Source organism: Pan troglodytes, chromosome 4 (genome assembly GCF_028858775.2).
Source record: "Pan troglodytes isolate AG18354 chromosome 4, NHGRI_mPanTro3-v2.0_pri, whole genome shotgun sequence".
Taxonomy (NCBI): domain Eukaryota; kingdom Metazoa; phylum Chordata; class Mammalia; order Primates; family Hominidae; genus Pan; species Pan troglodytes.
Window position 1 is genome coordinate 108,431,154 of NC_072402.2, and position 27,345 is coordinate 108,458,498.

The 27,345-nt window shown below is 36.9% G+C and overlaps 1 protein-coding gene across 12 annotated transcripts in view; it reads right to left on the bottom strand.

Moving 5' to 3' along the window:
- TMEM232 (transmembrane protein 232) overlaps positions 1–27,345 on the bottom strand; it is a 326,702-nt gene that overhangs the window by 284,228 nt on the left and 15,129 nt on the right. Inside the window, exon 2 of one of the 12 annotated variants that reach the window (XM_024356683.3) lies at positions 24,431–24,782. The exons of the other annotated variants lie outside the window; for them this stretch is intronic. The gene's annotated coding sequence lies outside the window, so the exon portion shown is untranslated. The remainder of the gene's footprint in view (positions 1–24,430; positions 24,783–27,345) is intronic. 12 annotated transcript variants of the gene reach the window in all.

The window sequence follows — 27,345 nt, forward strand, 5'->3', positions numbered from 1 at the left end:
AATCCTCAATAAAATACTGGCAAACCAAATCCAGCAGCACATCAAAAAGCTTATCCACCATGATCAAGTGGGCTTCATCCCTGGGATGCAAGGCTGGTTCAACATACAAAAATCAATAAACGTAATCCAGCATATAAAAAGAACCAAAGACAAAAACCACATGATTATCTCAATAGATGTAGAAAAGGCCTTTAACAAAATTCAACAAGCTTCATGCTAAAAACTCTCAATAAATTAGGTATTGATGGGACGTATCTCAAAATAATAAGAGCTATCTATGACAAACCCACAGCGAATATCATACTGAATGGACAAAAACTGGAAGCATTCCCTTTGAAAACGGGCACAAGACAGAGATGCCCTCTCTCACCACTCCTATTCAACATAGTGTTGGAAGTTCTGGCCAGGGCAATTAGGCAGGAGAAGGAAATAAATGGCATTCAATTAGGAAAAGAGGAAGTCAAATTGTCCCTGTTTGCAGATGACATGATTGTATATCTAGAAAACCCCATTGTCTCAGCCCAAAATCTCCTTAAGCTGATAAGCAACTTCAGCAAAGTCTCAGGATACAAAATCAATGTACAAAAATCACAAGGATTCTTATACACCAATAACAAATGGAGAGCCAAATCATGAGTGAACTCCCATTCACAAGTGCTTCAAAGAGAATAAAATACCTAGGAATCCAACTTATAAGGGATGGGAAGGACCTCTTCAAGGAGAACTACAAACCACTGCTCAATGAAATAAAAGAGGATACAAAGAAATGGAAGAACATTCCATGCTCATGGGTAGGAAGAATCAATATCGTGAAGATGGCCATACTGCCCAAGGTAATTTATAGATACAATGCCATCCCCATCAAGCTACCAATGAGTTTCTTCACGGAATTGGAAAAAACTACTTTAAAGTTCATATGGAACCAAAAAAGAGCCCGCATTGCCAAGTCAATTCTGAGCCAAAAGAACAAAGCTGGAGGCATCACGCTACCTGACTTCAAACTATACTACAAGGCTACAGTAACCAAAACAGCATGGTACTGGTACCAAAACAGAGATACAGACCAACGGAACACAACAGAGCCCTCAGAAATAATGCCCCATATCTACAACCATCTGATCTTTGACAAACCTGACAAAAACAAGAAATGGGGAAAGGATTCCCTATTTAAGAAATGGTGCTGGGAAAACTGGCTAGCCACACATAGAAAGATGAAACTGGATCCCTTCCTTACACCTTATACAAAAATTAATTCAATATGGATTAAAGACTTACATGTTAGACTTAAAACCATGAAAACTCTAGAAGAAAACCTAGGCAATACCATTCAGGACACAGGCATGGGCAAGGACTTCATGTCTAAAACACCGAAAGCAATGGCAACAAAAGCCAAACTGACAAATGGGATCTAATTAAACTGAAGAGCTTCTGCACAGCAGAAGAAACTACCATCAGAGTGAACAGGCAACCTACAGAATGGGAGAAAATTTTTGCAATCTACTCATCTGACAAAGGGCTAATATCCAGAATCTACAATGAACTTAAACAAATCTACAAGAAAAAAACAAACAACCCCATCAACAAGTAGGCAAAGGATATGAACAGACACTTCTCAAAAGAAGACATTTATGCAGCAACAGACACATAAAAAAATGCTCATCATCACTGGCCATCAGAGAAATGCAAATTCAAACCACAATGAGATACCATCTCACACCAGAAAATGGCGATCATTAAAAAGTCAGGAAACAACAGGTCCTGGAGAAATAGGAACACTTTTACACTGTTGGTGGGACTGTAAACGAGTTCAACCATTTTGGAAGTCAGTGTGCCGATTCCTCGGGGATCTAGAACTAGAAATACCATTTGACCCAGCCATCCCATCACTGGGTATATACCCAAAGAATTATAAATCATGCTGCTATAAAGACACATGCACACGTATGTTTATTGTGGCACTATTCACAATAGCAAAGACTTGGAACAAACCCAAATGTCCAACAATGATAGACTGGATTAAGAAAATGTGGCACATATATACCATGGAATACTATCCAGCCATAAAAAAGGATGAGTTCATGTCCTTTGTAAGGACAGGGATGAAACTAGAAACCATCATTCTCAGCAAACTATCGCAAGGAAAAAAAACCAAACACCGCATGTTCTCACTCATAGGTGGGAATTGAACAATGAGAACACATGGACACAGGAAGGGGAACATCACACACCAGGGACTGTTGTGGGGTGGGTGGAGGGGGAGGGATAGCATTAGGAGATACATCTAATGCTAAATGTAATGGGTGCAACACACCAACATGTCACATGTATATATATGTAACGAATCTGCACATTGTGCACACGTACCCTAAAACTTAAAGTATAATAATAAAATTTTTAAAAAATGTCTTTAAGGTATAATGTCTTTTACTTAACCTTTAGGTTGACAGATGGCATAGTTGGCAGAATTCCAGCCAGATTCAGGGACACACAGGACTCATCTTAAGGAACTCAGTTCTTGGTACCAGCACAAAAGCATTGTGTTTGAACCAACTCTAGGGGAACCATTGGGTTTACATGGTGGGTTACCTGGAATCCAGTCGTCCTTCTCTTTTGCTAGAGGTCTAAATTAGCTTTATTTAGGACCTCTAAGAGGAGTAGTATATCATCTGTTTGCTAAGTTCTCCCTAGGGTTATCCCTTTGTTCTAAATTGCTACGAAGAAAGGAAAGAAAAGTAAGGTCAACCAAGCATCGCTGCAGTTAAAATGGTGGTTTCTTTGATCAGCTGAATGTTTCTCTTTTCAAACCTCTTTTGTCTGTACCAACCCTTTTATATTCCTTCTGAGAGCAATTGTGATAAAATTGCTCCAAAGTTATGAGACATTTGCTCCCTCCAGCCCAAATCTCAGATATTCTTAGGTAACTAAATCTCTTAGAGGTGTTGGAAGGGGATCTCTCCTGATGGGCAGTCCCATAGGGTTACCCCAGAAGGACAAAAACAAACAAAACAAAACAAAAACAAACAAACAAACAAAAAAAGCAGGTAAAATACTTAAGGTCCTCTGGGAAATGCTCACAAATGGGTGGTCACCTAGCATTTGGAGTACTGCACTGCCTCGCATGAAGCTGAGCTTTCTTGAGACACCTGAGGGTAACCTACTTGGGGTTGAGAGCCTGAGGAGTGTACCTCTTAGCAATACACCTTTGACCCTAAATACATCCTTGGCTTGGTGTAGACAAAGGAGAGAAGAGAGGAAAACATAAGAAATAATACATCTAACCGAAAGTATAAGGAAAACACCTCCTAAGACACCAGCTGGATTTATGACTAAAAATTATAATGCTTCTTGTAAATTTTTGACTCATTAGACCAACATCATTAAAAATGAAATTAGTTTAATTGGGCCAAAATGGGACTCTTTTGAGATCCCGAAACTGGCTTACTTATGGGCACAATTGCAAAGAGCTGGCTCAAGAATTAAGCAGAAAGAATGGGATAGAATTTCAAATGGCATTTAGAAACTTTACAAAGGGGAATGATAAAATTGCTTCTATACATGAAGTGAACCACAATATCATGGAAATCATTTCTCGACTGAAAAAATTATACAAAGTTTCCACTGTTTCGCCTTCTCTTGCTACCACTCCTTCCCCTCTGCTTCTTGAACCTTCCTCTCACTTGCTTTCAGAACTGCCTTGTCCAGATTTTCTTCACTCCCTCCTCCACCACCCTCTGAGGTTTTAGCAGCACTCTTTAGAGAAAAAACTAAACCAAGTGGGGAACCTTCAATAACCTATATCTCCGGGACTAAGGCATAATTCAGAGATAGTGCTAAGGAGTTTCCTGATCCTACCCAAGATCCTGTAGGTGTCACTAAGAAATTCAATCTAACCACCAGGACTTATGAACCTGACTATTGAGATTTATAACAATTAATTTATATGCTGGTATCTGAAAGAAAAAGCTGAAGAATGGCTATCAAAAGGTTGACTAGAAAAATCCACTAAGCAATTTTCATAAGCAGACAGCTGAAGACAGGGAGAAGGCCCAAGAACCAGTAAATTGTTTCGCACAAATAATTCCCCATATATTTTCTAAGATTGCTTGCTGGTCAGTCTAAAGTCCAGCACTGTAAACAGGACCAAATGAAACTATGCTAGACTATTATATTGAAAGATTTGAAAAGGTTTTCAAACAATATTTGGGAATGAATGAAGACAGTCTAAGGAATTGTCAAAATGATTCTTTATTAAATTCAACCTTTCTTAACAGATTGAATGAGCAATTGGCCAATGTGGTCAAACTGCACCAAATAAATTTGGATTGTGTACACACTTCGGAATTAGGGAAACTGATAAACTGACCAAAGTTATACAGCCAAAGAAGGATAACAAGGTCACTAAAATCACGAACTTACAACTCCAACAACTCACTGGTCAGATATGCAGATCAAAATAGAGGACTCCCTTTCCAAAGGGAACCTCAGAAACATCTAAATGTGTCTGTTATTATTGCAAGGAACCAGGACATCTGAAGAAAGATTGCAAAAAGTTGAAACGGGCACAGAAATTAACAAGAATAAATATAAAAGAAAGAAGAGGTATGGGAGGCTCTGAGGAAATAAAGAGGGCCTTTCCCTTGCTTTTAAGTCATAATCTGGGGGAAGTGAAGATAGATAAATAGGTAGATAGGTAGGTAGGTAGGTAGATAGATAGATAGATAGATAGATAGATAGATAGATAGACAGACAGATAGATAGATAGATATAATAGAGAACAAATTAAAGCATTAATTGACACAAGAGCTACCTTTTCTATCCTCAACCCCACCTCTCCTAAAGAGCCTTCTTCCTCAGAGTAATCAAACTATTCAAATATTAGGGGTATCTAATCAACCAATGACACTATATAAATCAAAACTTTTGCCTTTACAATTAGGAAATTTAGATGAATACCATTCTTTCCTTTTGGTGCCTTCCACACCAAAACATTTGATAGGAAGAGATTTTCTGGAACTTTATAATGATCATATTTTCTTCTCAAAAAGAAGGAAAACGATTTTGGAAATGACTGAAAAAGAATTGACTAAAAATGACAGATCTGAAATTTTGAATCAGATTAAAATTAAAATTCAAACACCAAGTATTAAAACAGAAAAAGAACTTGATGATTTGCTAACACATATTCCTAACTATGGTTCCAATCATCTACTGATATAGAAGGAATTTTAGTGGCCAATACAAGTACAGGTGGATCCAAATAAGCCACTTCTGAATATTAAACAATATCCATCAAAACAGGAAGCTGTAATAGGAATAAAACCAACAATCAAAGATTTCATTGATAAAGGATTATCTCTTATTTCAGTCTTTGTAATAGCCCCATGCTCCCAGTAAGAAAATCTTATAGGAAAGGATAGAGATTTGTACAAGGTTTGAGCATTATTAACAATATTATGATTCCCCATCATCCAGCAGTCCCAAGCTCTCATACTCTTTTGTCCAATATACTTGTAAGCAATTAATATTTTACTGTAATTAATTTATATGTGTTTCTTTAGCATACCAATAGACCCTGTCAGTAAATATTTGTTTGCCTTTACCTGAGATGGCTTTCAATATACCTAGAATGTTATGCCTCAAGTTATACCAAAAGTCCAACTTATCTTTTGTAAATATTAAGGGCTGACCATGCTGAGCTAAATTTTGAAGGAAATTCCATTCTACTTAAGTATATGGATGATCCCTTGTTATGCTCCACAAATCTGCTATATTGTAAAACCTATTCCCTGTACTTGCTGGAACAGTTAGCAAAGAGAAGTCATGAGGTATCCAAAGAAAAACTCAAATTTTGCTTAACAGAAGTAAAATATTTGGAACATTTAATTTCTAAGGGGGGACTACACATAAATCCAAATTGAGTAACTAGAATTCTTGTATACCCCACTCCAAAAACTAGACAGCTAAGGGGGGTTTTAGGTTTAGCTGGCTACCCTAGCTGGATCTCCAATTTTACTCTCATGGTACAGCAGTTATATACATTGTTGAAAGAAGATCAACTTAAGCCCATGTACTGAACATCAGAAGAACAAAGAGCTTTACAAGAAAAAAAAGAAAATCTTACAATAGCCCCTGTTTTGGGCCATATTTGGGCTGCTGCTTTTCCTTTTTTTTTCATGAGAGCCATGGCAGCATGCTGAGTGTTCTAACCCAAAACCATGGAGGACAGTATAGTCCTATTTTCTTATAATAATCTATTGGCTCTGATAGTCAGCAATTATGCCCTGTAGCATACCCCCTTGTCTGAGGGCCACTTTAGCCATTGCCATGCTCCTTAAGGCCACTCAGGAAATTGTAACGGATGCTCTGTTGACTTTATATGTATCTCACTCTGTAGAAGCTCTCTGGAATTCACATATCATACTCAGCATTTTTCTGTTAGCAGACTGGATTCTTAAGTACTCTTACTCTCTCATCCACATGTTACTATCTCTCCCTGTAATATTATTCATTGCCTCTGTTTTTGCTGCCTGAAACAGTTGATGAGATAACTCATTAGTGTATTTTTCTCACAGAACAGCTTTTGATGTCCAGACAGGATTTACAGGAGACACTCCCAGAAAATGCTGATGTTATCTGATTCACTGATGGATCATACCTAAGGGATGGATTTGGGAAATAACGGGTAGGCTATGCCATTGTGTCCCTTGTGGACATCATAGAAAGCAATCCCTTACCTAAAGAAAAATCAACATAGTTAGCTTAGTTAACAGCACTCATCAGAGCTTGTCATTTGGCCAAAAAACAAATGGCTAATATTTACACTGACAGATGTTACATGTAGCTCATGACCTTGGAATGTTATGAAAGCAAAAAGAACATTTAAACTACTCTGGACAATCTAGCAAACATAGCTGTCAGGTTTCTGACCTCCTCCTAGAAGCCATCCAATTACAAAAAAATAAATGGCTATTACAATTCCTGGACATCCCAAACTTGACTCTCCGGAGGGTAAAGGAAATCATTTTGCTGATGAAGCAGCCAAAAAGGCTACTATAACACAAATAGCAGATGAAACTACAAAGGTAGCTATGTTTAAAAGAAACTCTATCAAAAAGGAGCTCCGTGAAACTCAAGAAAAGGCTTTAGAGAGAAAAAGGCAGATATAGCTAATCAAGGGGGAGTGCTACCTCCTAACAAAAGCCCCCCACCCTTGCTTGTAATTTATGGTATGGACCCAATGACAGACCTATTTTGCTGATGGGATTTCAGTTTGCTATGCTACAACATGTTTATAAGCTTACTCACTGGGGACTTAAGAAAATGACTGCCTGGGGAAACCAATATTATGGGAAACCCTTACCAGCATAGCTTATAAGGTTTATGCAAAATATCCAATTTGTTCAAAGCATAATCCAGGGAAGCCTTTTCACAGATCTCAAGGTTGTTTCTCTTTGCCCATCAGAGCTTTTGAAATTTGGCAAATGGATTTTATCCAATTACCTCCAGACCAAGGTTATAAATACGTATTAGTTAAGATGTGCATGTTTTATCATTATGTTGAAGCATTTTCTTGTAGAACAGCCACTGCACAAGAAGTAGGAAAATATTTATTTTGGAACAGGTAACTCCCTCTTGGGGAATTCCTTCCAAATTACACAGTGATAGGAAACTCATTTTGTGGGACAGATAGTTCTCTCAGTTTGTAAAATCAGGCCCATTTTCCAATATTTTTATTGTGTAAACCATCCACAGTCCTCTGCATTGGTGGAATGAACAAACAGAATAATAAAAACCCAACTGGCAAAATTAACTAAAGCTTTTTAAATTACTTGGCCCAAGTCTCTTCCATTGGTTTTAGTTAACCTAAGAGCAACTCCTTTTGGAAAACATCAATTATCCCCACGCAAGATAATTACAGGTTAATCTGGATGAGACTGGATAGAGGATTTCTCCATCCTCATTCAATAAGAAACCAACTTATTGAAAGGGGATATGCTCCATTTCTGTCAAGGCTTAACCAAACTTCTCTCCCAAAAAGCTAAATTGATAAAACTCTTTTTACAGTGCACTGCTGAGCGATAAAGCTCTTAAGTATCATGATCACTAGACATAGGACTATGTTTATTGGAAGAGACATCAACTAAAGGGTTCACCTGAACTTTGTTGGAGAGAACCTTATCAAGTATTATTGACATACCATACCTGTGCAGCTATAATCACTGTGCAACTAAACTTGATATGGTTGACTCCTGGTGTTACATTTCTCATTTAAAGAAAACTCCAACACCTGAATGGACTTCTGAGTCTACCAGAGATCTCCAGTTAAAGACCTCTAAGATTCCTGAGCCCTTCAAGGATGGAAAGTAGATGACATCTGAGTAAACAGTATTTTCCAAAATACTGGACCAGGTCTGTACTCATGTCAATTTTTTTAACATATACCTTTTGTTTTTGTATTTTTGTTATGATGACTGAATGTCTGGTAATTCCCCCTCCTTTGCTTGATTCCCGTTCCTCTTACTAGAAAACCACTAATCTAATATGGAAGTAGGGCAAACCTTTATTTTTCATTATCAAGTGGACATTGAAACCCTGATGTCAAGTTTTTGTAACTAGCCCAGTGCTCCTACAGCATCTTCTTTTTAGGATTAAGATACTACCAGGGCCCCCGTTTAAGGAAACACATCCAGGAAGTTCTTCCCAATTCCATGCCTGATTGGGCAGTTTTTAATACTTTGCAAGTAGATCACTGTATTACTATGAATATAGTTAATCAGTTAGTATCCAAAAGCCCTGATAAAATGGAAGACAGCTTCAGCTAGTGTGCCTTGTCATAGTATTTCTTGTTCTGGGGGCTAGGGACCTTATTTTTGTGACTGGAGGTCTATGAAACATTCTAATGAAACTGGGATTCATACAATGGGGATTACTTGGTGAACAAGGATATCACTGAAGGACAATTTGAGGATCCAACCAGAGAGAATGTGGAAAGCCTTTTGGCATATCCAAACTAAACTATATCTACAGGTAACTACTACCCATCTCACCTTAACTTGGAACACCCAACATTTTGGGTTGTCAACCTGTACCCAAACTGCACTCCTGCTATAAATGCCCAATGGCAACAACATGTTTGCTGTCTTATCAAACATGTCTTATCAACAACCCAAACATGTTTGATAACACAGCACTGGCCAACTAAGGTCAAAACAGCATTAGGTGCTATAGGGGCAGGACTTAGGATATTAGGACAAGTTGGGAATGTATTTAATAAAGAAATATATTGACAAGAAGAGTCAATACTTACCAATCTAAATAGAAGGAATACTCTTTCAGAAGGAATATAAGGGTTGGGAAGCTGTATGGAAAGATAATGATGCTGCTGCTAAGTGGGTAAATCAAACTGCTCAAGTAATGAGGAACTATGCCAAAACTCAGCAATGGGAAAAGGCATGTGTCCAAACTCAACAAGGTTTGCTGACCATGCTAATTCAAATGGAAGCAGAGTGCCTCTAAAACATGACCAGCCATTTTGGATGCAGAAGCAGAAGGTATACATTTGTGGAAAAAATATAGACCCTCTTTTTTCTGAAAAATTACTACCAGGGTTAAGCACCCTGCATATACAGTATGTGTGTGTGTGTGTGTGTATATATATATATATATGTGTGTGTGTGTGTGCGCGCGCGCGCGCGCGTGTGTGTGTGTATGTGTGTGTATAAAATACTTCAATTTCAGTTCTACATAGTAAAGACATTCAGGAAGAATGGTACTGTCCCCAAAATGTGTGGAATCCTGAAATCACGGACCCTAATTTCAACCCCCCTCCAAAATAATATATGCTATATAGGAAAAGGATGCTTCTGTTGGGAAGGGAAAAGGAATGAGACTATAACTGTTTCAGATCTTGCTTGCAATCAGATAATATTTGATTTAAATTAAACTGCTATTTGGTGTAATACTGGCTTCATAGGGAAGTTACTTCTATGAAAAAATAACACTTATAATAATGAAGACATTGATAACCAAGTATTTTGGGAATTTGAACTCGATCCTTCTCAAGCTGTACTCCCAGCAGCAAAAGATTGTCCAAACCAGAGATGAGATATTATAAATGATCAGTTAATTACAGTTCTAAATGAAATCAAAGATATTTTGAGGTACAAATACAAAGAAAAAGGAAAAATTTATCTGATTATTCACAGACTACCAAAATGTATGCTCAGGTGATGTATGTTCCAACTATCAAAATGTATGTTCTTTTCTATAATATGTTGTTTCTTTTCTATTGTCTTTACCACAGTGGACCTCTCAGTTACTCACTGTATTATTGATTATTTTTCTAATGTTTCTATGTTACAAATGTTATAAATGCTGCAAAGGTTATAAATGTCACAAAAGGAATACAACTCTAACCAAAATTGTAGTTCATCAATTTGAACCCGAGGACACAGAATGCGTATAAAGGTGGTCTTCCAATGCCCATTTTGCCTCTTTCCTCTATTTCTGACTGACTGAGGGCTTTTCATTTTTATTTTTAATCTCAAATTCTCAAGAATTATTAAAAGTACATCACATTGAATATTCTTCCACCCAGCTCCTCAAGGCATCTCAGCAATACTGCAGACAATGCAACACATCATCACATCTCAAGAGCTCCTAAAGAAATAATCCCAATGCAGTGATTATCTCATTTCTCTGTGAAATGAAAAGACAACAGCATAGGATAAGAGCCTTTTCACATAATGAAAAGAAATACAGTAGCTTTTGCATTCTCATTGACATAGCAGAGGATGGTGTTTCACATAGGAATTAAAAAGAGAACAAGGGCATTTCAGAATTCCAATTTGATCCCCTAAATGCTATAATTTTAAAAAAATGAGACCTGTCCTCTTCAAATCTCTAAATTATTTTATGTAGTCTTCAAAGTCCTCCCTTGGATGATATCAACCAAAAGGGAGAAATTTTCAGAAAAAGGAATATCCAAATAAAATTGTAAAAGTGGAAGCAAGATGGCAGAATAGAAGCCTACACCACTTGGCACCTCCTCCCTTGCAGGAACACCAAATTTTAACATGTGCACACAGAAAAGCACTATCACAAGAACCAAAAATCAGATGAACAATTACAGTACCTGATTTTAACTTCATATTACTGAAAGAGGCATTGAAGAGGGTCAGAGAGACAGTCATGAATCATCAAAACCACACCTACCCCATTCCCCAGCCGATGGCACCATGGCACAGAAAAAGAATGTGTGTAATTGGAGAAGGGAGAGTGCAGTGACTGCAGGACTTAACGTTGAACTCAATGCTGCCCTGTCACAGTGGATAACAAAGCTCTGCTGGGCACAGCCAGCACCTGTGCATGAAAGTAGCAGTTGGACCAGACTTAGCTAGAAGGGAATCACCCATCCCAGCAGTTGGAATTTGAGTTTCTTCGCAAGCCTTGGCACCACAGGCCAAAGTGCTCTGCAGTCCTAGACAAACTTGAAAGGTAGTCATGGACACAAAGACTGCAATTCCCAGGCAACAACTAGTGTTGGGTTGGACTCAGAGCCAGTGGACTACAGTGGCACCAGCCTAGAGAGGCAACAGCCAGGGCAGCTAAAAGGAATGCTTGCTTCATCCCTCTTCCAACCCCAGGCAGTGCAGCTTGCAGCAATGAAAGAGACTCCTTCCTTCTGCTTAAGAACAGGAGAGTGAAGAGTAAAGGGGACTTTGTCTTACATCTTGGATACCAGCTCAGCCACAATAGGTTAGGCACCATGCAGAGTCATGAGGCTCCTGTTCCAGACCCCAGCTTATGAAGACATTTTTAGACACACCCCAGGCCAAAAGGAAACCTGCTGCCTTGAAGGGAAGAACTCAGTCCTGGGAAGATTCATCACCTGCTGACTAAAGAGCCCTTGGGTTCTAAATAACCAACAGAAATATCCAGGTATTAGGCCATGAGCCTTGGGTGAGAATCTAATACATGCTGACTCCAGGTGAGATCCAGTACACTTGCAGTTATGGTGGCTACAGTAAAAGACTCTTTCTCTCTGCAAAAAAGCAGAGGGGCAGGTAAAGGTGACATTGTCTTGCACTTTAGGTCCCAGCTTGGTCATAGTAGGGATAGAGCAACAAGCAGGCTCTTGGAATCCTGAATAGTATATATCTGGTGAAAATATCCTTCAAGTATGAAGAAGAAAAAAGACTTTCCAAGGCAAACACAAGTTAAGGGATTTCATCAACACCAGTCCTTTCCTACAAGAAATGCTAAAGGGACTTCTTCACAGAAAGAAAAGGACATTAATGAGAAATAAGAAATCATGTGAAGGCACAAAATTCACTGGAAATAGTAGGCATGCAGAAAACTTCAGAATATTATAGCATTGTAATCATGGTATGTAAACTACTCTTAAGTAGAAAAACTAAAAAATGAACCAATCAAAAACAATAACTACAAAACTTTTTGAGACATAGACAGTATAGTAAGACATAAAGTTAAAAAACAGGTGGATGAAGTTAAAAAGTAGAGTTTTTATTAGTTTTCTTTTTGTATGTTTATTTCATTATGCAATCAGCACTGTTGTCATCAGTTTAAAATAATGGGTTATAAGATAGTATTTGCAAGCCTAATGGTAAGTGCAAATTGAAAAATATGCAACAGATTCACAAAAAATAAAAAGCAAGAAATTAAGTCATACCACCAGAGAAAATCAATTTCACTTAAATAAATAAAAACAAAGACAGGAAGAAAGGAAAGAGGGAACAGAAGACCGCAAAACAAATAACAAAATGGCAGGAGTAAGTCCCTACTTTTCCACAATAACATTGAATGTAAATGGGGTGAACTCTTCAATAAAAAAAAATATAGTGGCCAAATGGATGAAAAAACAAGACCTAATGATCTCTCCTTTACAAGAAACATACTTCACCCGTAAAGATACAAATAGACTCAAAATAAAGAGATGGAAAAAAAGATATTCCACGTGAATGAAAACCAAAACACAGAAGGAGTTGCTATACTTATTTAAACAAAATAGAGTTCAAGACAAAAACCGTAAGAAGAGAGAAACAAGGTCATTATTAAATGATAAAGCGGTCAATCCAGCGAGATGATATAAAAATTGGAAATATATATGCACCTAAAACTGGAGCACACAGATACATAAGGCAAATGTTATTAGAGCTAAAGAGAGAAATAGATCTCAGTGAATGAATAGCTGGAGACTTGAATACCCCACTTTCAGCATTAGACAGATCTTCCAAACAGAAAATCGACACAGAAACATCAAATTTAATTAGCACTATAGGACAAATGGACCTAATAAATATTTACAGAACATTTCATCCAACAGCTGCAGAATACACATTCTTCTCTTCAGCACATGGATCATTCTCTAGAATAGACCATATGTTAGGTCACAGAATTGGGTCCAAAAAATTTTTAAAAAGTGAAATTGTAATCAGGCATCTTCTCTGAACACAATGCAATCCAACTAGAAACCAACAGAAGAGGAATTTTGGAAACTATACAAACACGTGAAAATTAAACGATGTGCACCTGAATAACAAGTGGGTCAATGAAGAAATTAAGGTGGAAATTTAAAAATTTATTGAAACAAATGTTAATGGAAACACAACATACCAAAATCTATGGGATATAATGAGAGCAGTACTAAGAGGAGAATTTATTGCTATAAATGTCTACATCAAAAAAGAAGAAAAACTTCAAATAAGTAACCTAATGATGCATCTTAAAGAACTAGAAAAGCAAGAGCCAATCAAACCCAAAATTAGTAGAAGAAAAGAAATGAGACATGCTGACCCCAGGTGAGACCCAGTCTAATCTAAAGATTACAGCAAAAATAAGTGACTTTGAAATGAAGAAAAAAATCAAAAAAATCAATTACCATGAAAGCCAGTTTTTTGAAAAGATAAACAAACTTGGAAAACCTTTAGTTAGACAAATTAAGAAAAAAAAAGGTAGATGACTCAAATAAAATCAGAGATGAAAAAAGAGACATTGCAATAGATACCGCAGAAATTCAAAGGACCATTAACGGCTACTATGAGCAACTCTACGCCAAAAAATCGGAAAATTTAGAGGAAGTAAATTGCTAAACACATACAACCTACCAAGATTGAACCATGAAGAAATTCTTAATCTGAACAGACCAATGACAAGCAATAATATCAAATCCATAATAAAATGTCTTCCAGTGCACGACTCAATGGTTTCACTGCTGAATTCTATCAAACATTTAAAGAAGAATACCACTGTACTCAAACTATTCCAAAAAATATAGGAGGAAGGAATATCTCTAAACTCATTCTATGAGGCCAGTATTACTCTCACAGCAAAATGAGACAAAGACATATTAAAAACAAAAAACTACAGGCCAATATTTCTGATGTATATTGATGCAAAAATCCTCAACAATATCTAGCAAACCAATGTCAATGATACATTAGAAAGATTATTCGTCATGACGAAGAGAAATTTATCCCAGGGATGCAAAGATGCTTCCATGTATGCAAATCAATCAATGTGACACAATATATCAACACAATAAAGGACAAAAACAATACAATTATTTCAATTGGTGAGATGATTGATAAAAATCAACATCCTTTTATGATAAAATTCAACATCCCCTCATGATAAAAACCCTTGAAAAAACTGGGTATAGAAGGAACATACCTCAACATAATAAAAGCCATATATTTCAGACTTGCAGCTAGTATCACACTGAATGGGGAAAAATGGAAAGAGCCTTTCCTCTAAAATCTGGGACATGACAAGGATGCCCACTTTCACCATTGTTATTCAACATAGTACTGGAAGTCTTAGCTAGAGCAATCAGACAAGAGAAAGAAACAAAGGGCATCCAAATTGGAAAGAAAGAAATCAAATTATCCTTGTTTGCAAATGATATGACCTTGTATTTGGAAGAATCTAAAGACTTCACCAAAAAACGATTAGAACTGACGAACAAATTCAGTAAAGTTGCAGAATACAAATAAATACACAAAAATCAGTAGCATTTCAATATGCCAACAGTGAAGAATGTGAAAGAGAAATCATGAAGCAATTCCATTTACAAGAGGTACAAATAAAATTAAATACCTAGGTATTAACCAAAGAAATGAAAGATCTCTCTAATGAAAATTACAAAACATTGGTGAAAGAAATTGAAGAGGAGACACAAAAAAACGGAAATATATTTCATGTTCATGGATTGGAAGAATCAATATTGTTAAAATGTCCACAGTACCCAAGACAATCTACAGATTCAATGCAATCCCTATCAAAATACCAATGAAATTCTTCAGAGTAATAGAAAAAAACTATCCTAAAATTTATATGAAACCACAAAAGACCCAGAATGGCCAAAGCTATTCCTAGAAAAAAGAACAAAATTGGAGGAATCACATTAACTGACTTCAAATTATACTACAGAGCTTCAAATATACTTCAAATTATACTATAGGAACCAAAACGGCATGGTATTGGCATAAAAACAGACACATAGACCAATGAAGCAAAAGTGAGAATCCAGAAACAAGTCCACACACCTACAATGAACTCATTTTTGACACAGGTGCCAAGAATATACACTGGGTAAAAGACAGTCTCTTCAATAAGTAGTGCTGGGAAAACTGGATATCCATAAGCAAAAGAATGAAACAAGACCCTTGTCTCTTGAAATATACAAAAGTCAAACCAAAATGGATTAAAGAGTTACATTTAAGAATCAAACACTGGGCCAGGTGTGGTGGCTCACGCCTGTAATCCCAGCACTTTGGGAGGCCGAGGTGGGCAGATCACGAAGTCAGGAGAACAAGACCATACCGGCTAACACAGTAAAAACCTGTCTCTACTAAAAATACAAAAAATTAGCCAGGCGTGGTGGCACCTGTAGTCCCAGCTACTCGGGAGGCTGAGGCAGGAGAATGGCGTGAACCCGGGAGGCAGAGCTTGCAGTGAGCAGAGATCGTGACACTGCACTCCAGCCTGGGCGACAGACAGAGCGAGACTCCTTCTCAAAAAAAAAAAAAAAAAATCAAACTCTGAAACTACTACCAGAAAACCTTGAAGAAACTCTCCAGGACATTGGTCTGGGCAAAAATTTATTGAGTAATACCCCATGAACACAGGCAACCAAAGCAAAAGTAGACATAGTGATCACATCAAGTTAAAAAGCTTCTGCACAGCAAAGAAAACAATCAACAAAGAGACCACCCAAAGAATAAGAGAAAATAGTTGCCAACTATCCATCTGACAAGGGTTTAATAACCAGAATATATAAGGAGCTCAAACAACTCTATAGGAAAAAAAATCTAATAATCTAATCAAAAAGTGGGCAAAATATCTGAACAGATATTTTTCAAAAGAAGTCACACAAAAGGCAAAAAGTCATATAAAAAGGTGTTCAACATCATTGATCATCAGAGAAATGCAAATCAAAACCTTTTACCCTATATACAGTGGTAACCACATATTTGCTTTACCTTGTGTAAAAAGTCCCTGACCACCGATCAAAATGGAAAGAACGTCCCCTTTGTTTCACTGCTCCCCTTCTCCAATTTTCTATGTATCAGAATATATAAATATTGTGTTTTGTATAGCCCACTGGAGGAGATACAATGTCAGCCATTTAAAATGGCTTTTGTCCAAAAGACATGCAATAACAAATGCTGGAGAGAATGTGGAGAAAAGGGAGCCCACCATACCTTCTTGGTGGGAATACAAATTAGTACAACTACTATGGAGAACATTTTGGAGGTTCCTCAAAAAACTAAAAATAGAGCTACCATAACATCTAGCAATATAACTGCTGTGTATATACCCCAAAGAAGGGAAATTAGTATATCAAAAATATATCTGCACTCTCATGTTTGTTATAACACTGTCCACAAAGCCAAGATTTGGAAGCAACCTAAGCGTCCATCAACAGATGAGTGGATAGAGAAAATGTTTTTACACACAATGGAGTACTAATCAGCCATAAAAAGGAATAAGATTCTCTAATTTGCAACAATATGGATAGTCATTATGTTAAGCGGAAAAAAAAAAACAGGCACAGAAAGACAAACATCACAGGTTTTCACTTATTTGTGGGATCTAAGATTCAAAACAGTTGAACTCATGGAGATAGTACAAGGATTGTTAGTACAGGCTGGGAAAGGTGGTAAGTGGTGGGACAGAAGTGAGGATGGTTAATAAGTGCAAAATATATATATATAAAGAATGAGTAAGACCTAGTATTTGATAGTACAATGGGCCTACTATAGTCAATAATAATTTAATTATAAATTTAAAAATAACTAAAGGAGTATAATTGGATTGTTTATAACTCAAAGTATAAATGCTGAGGAGATAGATTCCCCATTTAGCATACTGTGATTATTATGCATTGCAAGCCTGTATCAAAATACAATGTGTCCCATAAATATATACACCTACTATGCACCCACAAGAAAAAAAAATAAGACAAGTTTATGAGCTAAAGCAATAAAGCTATTCATTTCAAAATTTGAAAAACAAAATATAAGTGACCCAAGATCTCTGCTGATTTGACATACAGATAACAAAAACTAGGCCTATAAACTAAAGCTTGTTAACAAAAGACCAGGAGATCTATGGAGAAAAAAGACAGCTTTATCTTCTTAAAAAAAAATCAATCTTCAGATAGGGAAGATGCAGCCTTCTGTAAAACAGAAGTGCACTCCCAAGCTGGGTGGCAGAGAGTTAGAAATTATAAAGGCAAACTGCAGTGCAAAGAACTGTAGTCAGGGCAGTGAGGAACAGTCTTGATGGGAAGACTTAAACCCCAAATCACCAGCCTCTCTTAGTTGGCTGGTTCCAGGTGGTTGGTGGGTTGGCATCAGGTGGTCTTTAATGGTCAGTTGAAGAATTCCCAGCTGCAATTGTTTTTCAGGAACTATTCCTTGACTTGGTTGCAGAAAAACAAATTTTGCAATACTTTCTAAGGACAGAGAGTGTGACTACACCCCTTACCCTGCCATGGACTCTTGGGTCTCCTTTTACTTTTGAGCCACAGGAAGTTTATCTTGTCTGTTAACTGAGAGTATAATTTGGCAAGTTGGAACTCCCTGCTGCAGGGCTGGAGGCTGTCAAACATTTCATTGACACGTACTGATTACAACCTTGTCCATCAGATAAAACAGGATATAATCAATCATCTCCCTCCAGAGACTAGAACACCTATATGCTCATTAACCCTACATACAGTGGTAACCACATATTTGCTTTATCTTGTGTATAAAGTCTCTGAGCACCAATCAAAATAGAAAGAATGTCACCTTTGTTTCACTGCTCCCCTTCTCCTATTTTCTGTGTAATAGAACTGTGCCTTGTATAGCCCACTCGAGGACATATTCTCAGTTTGGGGTAAGTTTGTGTTTCCCAGGCTATTAATCCTCGAAATTGGCTTAGAATAAAATTAACTTAAAATTTCTTTAAGGTGTAATGTCTGTTATTTAACCTTTTAGTTGACACAATGTCCAATACACAATGTGAAATACACACACACACACAAACTAAAAATAAAGATTTTTGACCAGTTTATATTTAGCACTACCAAATAGAATTCAAATTATTCATTTTAAGTGACTGTCATTTAGAAAACTCAATTTGATTCAGTTTTCACAAAACATAAAAGTGATAATAATGTTTGAGATTTCTTTATTTGAGAGATACAAATACAATTAAAATATGGTGCCTTTCCTTAGGAAATTAAATCTAGAGAAAAAGGACTGACCTATAAACTAACATTATCACATCTGAAGATCCTAAATTCCATGATAATGCTGGGGTGATTTTAGGAGAATTACCCAAGAAAAAAGTTGGATTAATATCACATTCTGTAAAAGTATGACAAGAGCTAGAGAATAGACAAATATAAATTTAAATATGAATAAGACATATTTTACACATATCTGTCTCTTAACAGGGTTCCTTGTCTATTTTGTCCCTTCATTCAAAGAATATAAATAACTTTATCCAATAAACAATATACCTAAAATTTGAAAGTAGCTAAAAATACAATTCTTTCTCTTCAAAACCATAAAAGAACATGAAGGCTTTTAATTGTTTTGTAATCTAACCAGCCTAAATCAATGTCATTTAGGTCATTCATGAAGGAGCGAAGGAATCAATAGAGATGAAACAGTAATTAAAGAAATTATGAAAAAAAATCCATAGGCTGAAGAAATAAATTTTGTAATTAAAAGGACTAAGAAAAGCAAGCAAAAGTATAGAGACTAAATGTAAATGACCAGTGAACATAAGAAATAATACTAAACTGAATAGAGGAAATGATTGATTTGTGGCTCACTAAACAAGACAGAATTGATCATGAAGAACTGAACACTGAATGTCAGTGTAAATATTCAAAAGATTGGCTGTAGAAAGTTAGGAAGCTTCTTGATATAAAATATCTGAATATCTTTATGAAAATACATTCTGCTGACAATTACATTAATACATTTTCTAAGGTGATACCTGATGAAAGCTGCAAACCAAAAATAAAATTCTAAGCCCGCTTCGACCCTAACCATCTGAATGGACTCCTTCCTCTCAGCCAGGGCACTCCAGAGTTAACCTAAAAGACTGGTTCAGGCCATGATGGAAAGCAGGGGGTGGTCAGACATGCCTCATTATACCCTCCTCCCTTTTGGAATGCAGGGAAAGCTGGCCAGCATTTAACATCAACACAGACCTTAAGTCTGATAAGAAATATTTACAATCTATTCTCTCTGAAGCCTGCTACCTGGAGAATTCATCTACATGATAAAACTTTGGTCGCTATAACCTCTTATTATAAACCAGACATTCCTTTCTACTGATAATAACTCTTTCAACCAATTGCCAATCAGAAAATTTTTAAATCTACCTATGTCCTGGAACCCACCACTCCCAGCTTTGAGTTGTCCCACCTTTCTAGACCAAGCCAATGTATATCTTAATTGTATTTGATTAATGCCTCATGTCTCCCTAAAATGTATAAAACCAAGCTGTACCCTGACCACCTTGGGCACATATTCTTAGGGTCTCCTGAGGACTGTGTCATGGGCCATGGGCACTCATATTTGGCTCAGAATACATTTCCTCAAATATTTTACAGCAGGGGGCCCCGATCTTTTTGGCACCAGAGACCAGTTTGGTGGAAGAAAATTTTTCCATAGATGGGGTGGGAGAATTATTTTCAGATGATTCAAGTGCATTCCATTTACGATGCACTTTATTTCTATTATTGTTACATTGTAAATAATAATGAAATAATTATACAACTCCCCATAATGTAGAATCAGTGGGAGCCCTAAGCTTGTTTTCCTGCAACCAGACAGTTCCATCTGTTGGCGATGGGAGACAGTGACAGATCATCAGTCATTAGATTCTCATAAGGAGCTCACAACCAAGATCTCTTGCATGCACAGTTCACAATAGAGTTTGCACTCCTATGAGAATCTAATGCTGCTGCTGATCTGACAGGAGGTAGAGGTCAAGTGGTAATGTAAGCAAAGGGGAGTGGCTATAAATACAGATGAAACTTCATTTGCTCACTCACCACTCACCTCTTGCTGTGGTTACTAAGAGGCCACAGCATTAGTCTGTGGCCAGGGTTATGGGGATCCCTGTTTTACAGATTGTCACTCTTTTTGCCAACTAACCTTAGTCCTAAACTTGAAGAAACAGTTCTGTACTGGTGCTATGTTTTAGAAGAACATTAACCATGACTGAGGAAGGAAAGCTACAGGTTTTAAGGACACTAAGCACTGGTTGGCTTCTTTTGTGTGTGTAGCAATGGTACAGGATAAACTGGACAGTAATTACAAAAAGCCAATGCACACAGTGTATGAAGTATACAGCAATTTGTCTATCCATCACTAAGCAGACAATAAAGTAGGGATAATCAGAGTATTTCTAGACTACTTGAAAGACCACTTTGTACCAGGGACATGAGGTCATTATAGGCAATCTGGACTAGAACAAAAACTGTAAAATTTATTCTTCTCAGACAACTGCTCTTTATATCCTCTCCTGGTCCTCTTGTAAAAAGTAACATTTTCAGTATTTGTTACCCCACCCCCCGCCACACACACACACACACAATGTAACATCTGTGACAAAGACATATGGCCATGAAATTTTATATTCTATTAATAAAAGTATAAAGTTTTCTTTAACTGTGGGCTAGCTGTAGTTAACAGAGGTCCAAGAATCCAAGATCTGAATGAGTTCAGTATTAATGACGCCATTTACTCTGTTGCTAATACTTGGACCCATGCTGATTTGACATGATCCTTGAAAAAGTCATTTAAAAGGCCAACTATCAAAGTATTAACTCATTACTCAGTAATTCTGCTTCCAGCCCATCATAAGTTGCTCAAATCCCATCTGACAACAAAGATAGCAAAACTGATGTGTCCTCTTGCCCAATGTCCTTAAGCAACCTAAGGTACGATTTAAGTCATTGTGTTTATATACAGGTCTGATATGATTTGGCTCTGTCCCCACCCAAATCTCATCTTGAATTGTAACCTCCATAATCCTCACATGTTGAGAGAGGAACTTGGTGGGAGGTGACTGGATCATGGGGTGGTTTCTTCCATGCTGTTCTCATGATAATGAGGGAGTTATCAGGAGATTTGATGGTTTTATAAGGGGCTCTCCCCCTTTCACTCCTCACTCTTCTCTCTCCTGACACCATGTGAAGGTCCTTGCTTCCCCTTTGCTTTCTGCCACAATTGCATGTTTCCTGAGGCCTCCCCAGCTATGTGGAACTGTGAGTCAATTAAACCTCTTTCCTTTATAAATTACCCAGTCTCAGGTAGTATGTGTATAGCAGTGAGAATGGACTAATACAAGGTCTTTAACTTAGTCCAAATCAGTATGTGTTTAAAAGTATATTGAATATTTTTCTTAGAACTAAGAAGGATCTGAATATTTTTGGTCTTTAATTATCCAATTATTTCACTTGTCAGTTTATTTCTATATAAACTGTAATATTAAAATTATATACATATTTGTCAAATTTAGTATAAATCTACATATATTTGTTTGCAAATATGTTTATGTATTTGATTATAGAATGCCGTGCTAGATAGACTTCATTGGGGATATTCTGTGTTATCATTTTAAAAATCAGAAAAAATCTGAATTCCAAAAGTCTACCTCCAAGGCTTTCAGATAGGTGATTAAGAACGGTATCCATACCAGGATTATTATGAAGTTTTCAAAACAGAATACATCTTAAGGTAAAAATATTAAATTGCAAAATTATATTGATGAGAAGCATTTCTGGATAGCTGTTAATCTTATTTATGTTCTTTGTATGTGATGAGTGAGAAGCATTTCTGGATAGCTGTTAATCTTATTTATGTTCTTTGTATGTGATGAGTCATTTTCTCTTGCTGCTTTCCAGATTTTCTCTTTGCAGTTAGCTTCCAGCATTTTTCCTATGAAACGTCTGAGAGTGGATTTCTTCTGTATTTATCCTAATTGGAGTTCACTGAGCTTCTTAGGTGTGAAGATTAATATTTTTTAGTGTTTGTGAAGTTTTTTTGCCATTATCTCCTTGAATATTTTTTATACTCCTTTCTCTTTCTCTTCTCCTTCTAACACTCCCATTACATGAAAGTTGGTGTGCTTAAGGGTTACCATATTTCTCTAAGGGTTCTATTCATTTTTTTCATTTTGTTTCTTCTCTTTTCTTTGAATGCACTCAACTCTATTATTGTATCTTCAAGTACACTGATTATTTAGCCTGCCAGTTCAAATCTATGATTGAGACCCTCTAATAAATTTCAACTCCAGAATTTCCATTTATTTCATGGAATATAGTTCATTTATATAGTTATATGTCACTTAATGATGGAGATATGTTCTGAGAAATGAGTTGTAAGGCGATTTTGCCATTGTGCAAACATCAAAGAGTCTACTTACACAAACCTGGATAGTAGCACCTACTACACACCTAGGCCTTATGGTTTGCCATGATAGTCTTATGGGACCACTGTCATATATGCAATCATCTTTGACTGAAATACTATGAAGTACATGGCTGCGTGTGTGTATATACATATGTATATGTGTATATATGTATATATATGTATATATGTGTATATATACACACAGTCATGTGCTGCATATATATGTGCTATATATACATACACACACACACATATATAATTATGCACGTGTGTAAAATTTCAATCTTTTCTCTTTACTGACATTCTCCATTTGAGACATTCTGTTCATATCTTCCTTTACCTCTTTAAACATGGTTTCCTTTAGTTCTCTGGACGTATTTATAATGGCTATTTCAAAGTCTTTAATAAATCTGACATCTGGTCCTCTTTCCAGGCAGTTTTTGCAGCTTTTTCCCCCTCCTGTATATGAGTCACACTTTCTCGCTTCTTTAGATGTCTTAAATTTTTTTGTTGGAAATTGGTTATTTTAGGGAATATATTGTAGCAATTCTGGGTACAGATTTGCTTCCTCCCTCTTCTGAGCTTGTTTTTGTTATTGTTTGCTTATTTTGTGACTTGGCTAGGATATTTTAGTAAATTATATTTGTTCCACTCTGTGAAGCTTTTGATGCCACTCTTCAGAGGGTACAGCCTTGGGCATTCACACTGTCACCCTGGGATGACAGTGAATTTGGCAAGGCTCTCTGTCTTTTTCTCTACTCTGTCTGTTAAACTGTGTGCCTCATTCTGTGTTACATGCCAGCCCATTAGCCTCCAGTAATTATCAACTAATTACTCTATTGTTTTAAAAAATGCTCTAGAGTATAAATTGCTCAGCAGTCTGATCCAATTAAATTCAGGCAGAGATAGTTTTAAGGGCTCTTCTTACTTGTCCCTTGTTCTGGTTCTCGCTGGTGAACTAGATGTCCTGAAGTTCAGCTTGTTGCTCTTAATTTAGAGAAGAAATTATTTTCAAGAGCAGCATTAGGCTTGAACCTTATGTTTCAAATAAAGTTAGTTTCTTTGGGGAAGATTTCAGAGTTTTTTCTTACAGACTGCCTTTTCCCCTGGGCAGTCTCCAAGCCACTATTCTAGGAGCTGAGCAGAGCAGTAGCTTCCAGTCTTCTTGGCTTGCCTCTTCTCTTGTGAAACCTCTCCCCTATAATAAGTTGCAACGAGGGAAATTAGGGTATCAATATTCTTGTCTTGCTGAACCTAATATAAAGCCTCTTTCTTATGCATGAAGAAGACTGGGTGAAGTAAGGGAGCCCCCAGCCTCTCAGCCACAATCACCAGGAAATTAGTCTTTTAAATTTGAGTTGAAGGGGATTAGAAATGCTGGCAGACTGCCCCTACTAATAAGATACAGTAACCCTTGATTGGAAGCTTAGGGGAGAGGGAGACCCATCATCTTGGCCACATCTGCACAAAGTTCAGCTTACCTTATGTTGCACTTGAGGGGAAGATGGCATGAGTCATGACTCAAGTGGAAATCTCTGTAATAGTTCATTGTTTAAGAGTTATTTTGATGCCAGCCTTCAGGATTTTTTTCCCATTTTACTACATTCACTTTTGTCCAAATCAACATTTGGCCCAACTTCTCATATAGAATAGCTTGCTTTCAAGTAAATTTATTCGAAATTACTTCAGATAAAATCATACGCTTTCTGGACTAGAAGCTTGACTGAGTGCTTTGTGCTATATTATGCTTCTTTCTATTAATATACCACTCCACGTTAACACATGCTCAACTGTTGATGCACTGTCATTTATAAAAAATCTTTCAGATGAGTTCTAAAAATAAATATAAGAGAAAATTAAATTTTAAACTGGAAAAAAATAGGTAAGAACAAAATAGGGTAAGAAAGTGAGATATAGTGAGATGAACATACAAAATCTATGCCACAAATTCATATATACTCACTTGCTAAAGGTATAGTATACATTCATCTTAAAATAATGCTCAAAGCCACAATTTACTGCTTAAAAACAAACTAGTTGCAGGGGAAAAAGTTATTCCCGGTAAAGTTATAAGACAATTTTTCTAAAGCCATCATAAAGAAGATAGAATATAATGTAATGAATAACCTCCTGAATGTAAAAATAATAAACAGTTTCATGGGGCAGTCTTTTACACTCAATATAAACATATGACATTACAACAAACACTGATAGATTTTGTGTGACACCAATAAAATGTAGCCCTGACATTCAGCTTTCTAATGGTCTGGCTGCTACAGAAACAAGTTTTTTGTGCGTCTTTTAAGAAGTGGTTCTATCATGGGCAATACTACCTTCTAGGTAACATCTAGAAATGCATGGATGTGCTTCTGTTTGTCATAATGTCTAGGGTTCTGATAACGGACATTCAGTGCCCAGGGTCCAGGGTTGCTAAATATATTCCTCAATTCCGAGAGAGTACCTCCATAAGAAAGAACTGTTGTTCTCAAGATAACAGTATCACAACCTCTCCTGCCTTGAGAAATACTGATCTAGAATTTTGAATTTCAAGCTATGTTCCGCAGAAATGACTCATAAGCTATCATATGTGTGATGTGTGAGTCTGCGTATCATGTGTGTGTATATATATATATATCTGTGTGTGTTAGTGTTTGGGAAGTAAGAGGGGGTGCGTCTGCCTCCCTAGACTGACCAGAGCAGCTCCATTTTTACCTGTTTTGTATATTAGACATCCGAATAAGAAAGACATCGTTTAAACAAGAAGGAAAAATATAATTTTATTCATCAGAATCCCAGGGTGGCTTAGAAAAAGGAATCTCAGAAGAGGCAGCTATGGGAGAGAAGCAGAAGCACATCCATGCATTTATGTTGCCTAGCAGGTGGCACTGCCCCTGATAGTTAGAATCACTTCTTAAAACACATAAAAATATTATTTCTGCAGCAGCCAAACCATTAGAGTGCTGAATTCCAGGGCAGTATTTTATTGATATCACATAAAACATTGTCAGGGGTTGGAGGTTAAGTGGGAGGCTGCAGAAGATAGAGATGTGGTAGGGTGGAAATGGAAGACAGAATGAGAGAAGAAAGGACATGGCAGAAATAAAGTTCTTACAATGAAATCACCTTTTCCCCTACATCTTTAGAAAAATAAACTCACAAAAGGCTTGGCTGTTGTATTAATTATCTAATTTGTATAACAAATCACTCCAAAACTCACTGCCATTTATTATCTCTCACAGTTCCTCTGGGTTAGGAATTTGTTAGTGGCATGGCTGGGTATAACTGGCTCATGGTTTCTCATGAAGTTGCAGTCAAATGGCAGCTGCAGGTTCAGTCAGTCAGTCAGCTAGTCATCTAAGTTCAGTCAGTCCAGTCATCTAAAGAGTTGACTAGGATTGTAGGATCCACTTCCAGGGTGGTTTGTTCACTACATGGCTGTCAAGTAAACACTGGCTGTTGAAGCAGGCCTCAGTTCCTCTTCATGTGGACGTCTCCTCAGAGCTTCCTGTGTGCTCTCATGGAGGCTGGCTTCCCCCAGAGAGAACAATCCAAGAAACCAAGATGAAAGCTTAAATACCTTTATACCTAGCCTTGCAAAGCCTGTATCATTACTTTACTGCCACCACATTTTATTGGTCATACAGAAGGGCCATGATTCAATGTGAGTAGGAGCTACAAAAGGGTGTGAATGTCAAGAGGCAAAGATTATTGGGAGCATCTTAGAGGCTGGCTACCACAGCCATAGTACTTTTTATATGCTTGTTTGTGTATCTGTCTGTATGTTAGTGGAAGTGAACAAATCCAGGAGCAGAAGTAGACACAGAGTTAATTCTTTGTATTTACTGTTGAATTCAATTTTCTAATATTTTGTTGAGGCTATTTGGATATATTTTCATGAGAGATACTGGTCTGTAGTTTTCTTTTCTTATAATGTCCTTGTCTTATTTTGGCATTAGGGTAATGCTGGCCTGAAAGAATGAGTTAGGAAGTATTTCCTCTGCTTCTATCTTCTGAAAGAAACTTGCAGATAATTGATATAATTTCTTCCTTAAATGTTTGGTAAAATTCACCAGTGAACCTATCTGGGCCTGGTACTTTCTGTTTTGGAAGGCTATTAATTATTGATTCCATTTCTTTAATAGTTATAGGTCTATTCAGATTATCTATTTTCTCCTTTGTGAGTTTTGGCAGTGGTTATTGTTTTTAATTGAAATTCCTTTAAGGCATTAGACCAGTTGACACATAACCTGAAGTCTATGTGTTCAATCAGAAACATACCTCAAATGTAAGAGACAGGTGGGGCTGTGTGTTTTCCTGTTTGGCAAAATATCTATTATATTTTTGTATCAATGTAATAGAGTTCAAATATAATAAATCATGGCTACTTCTTGGCTAG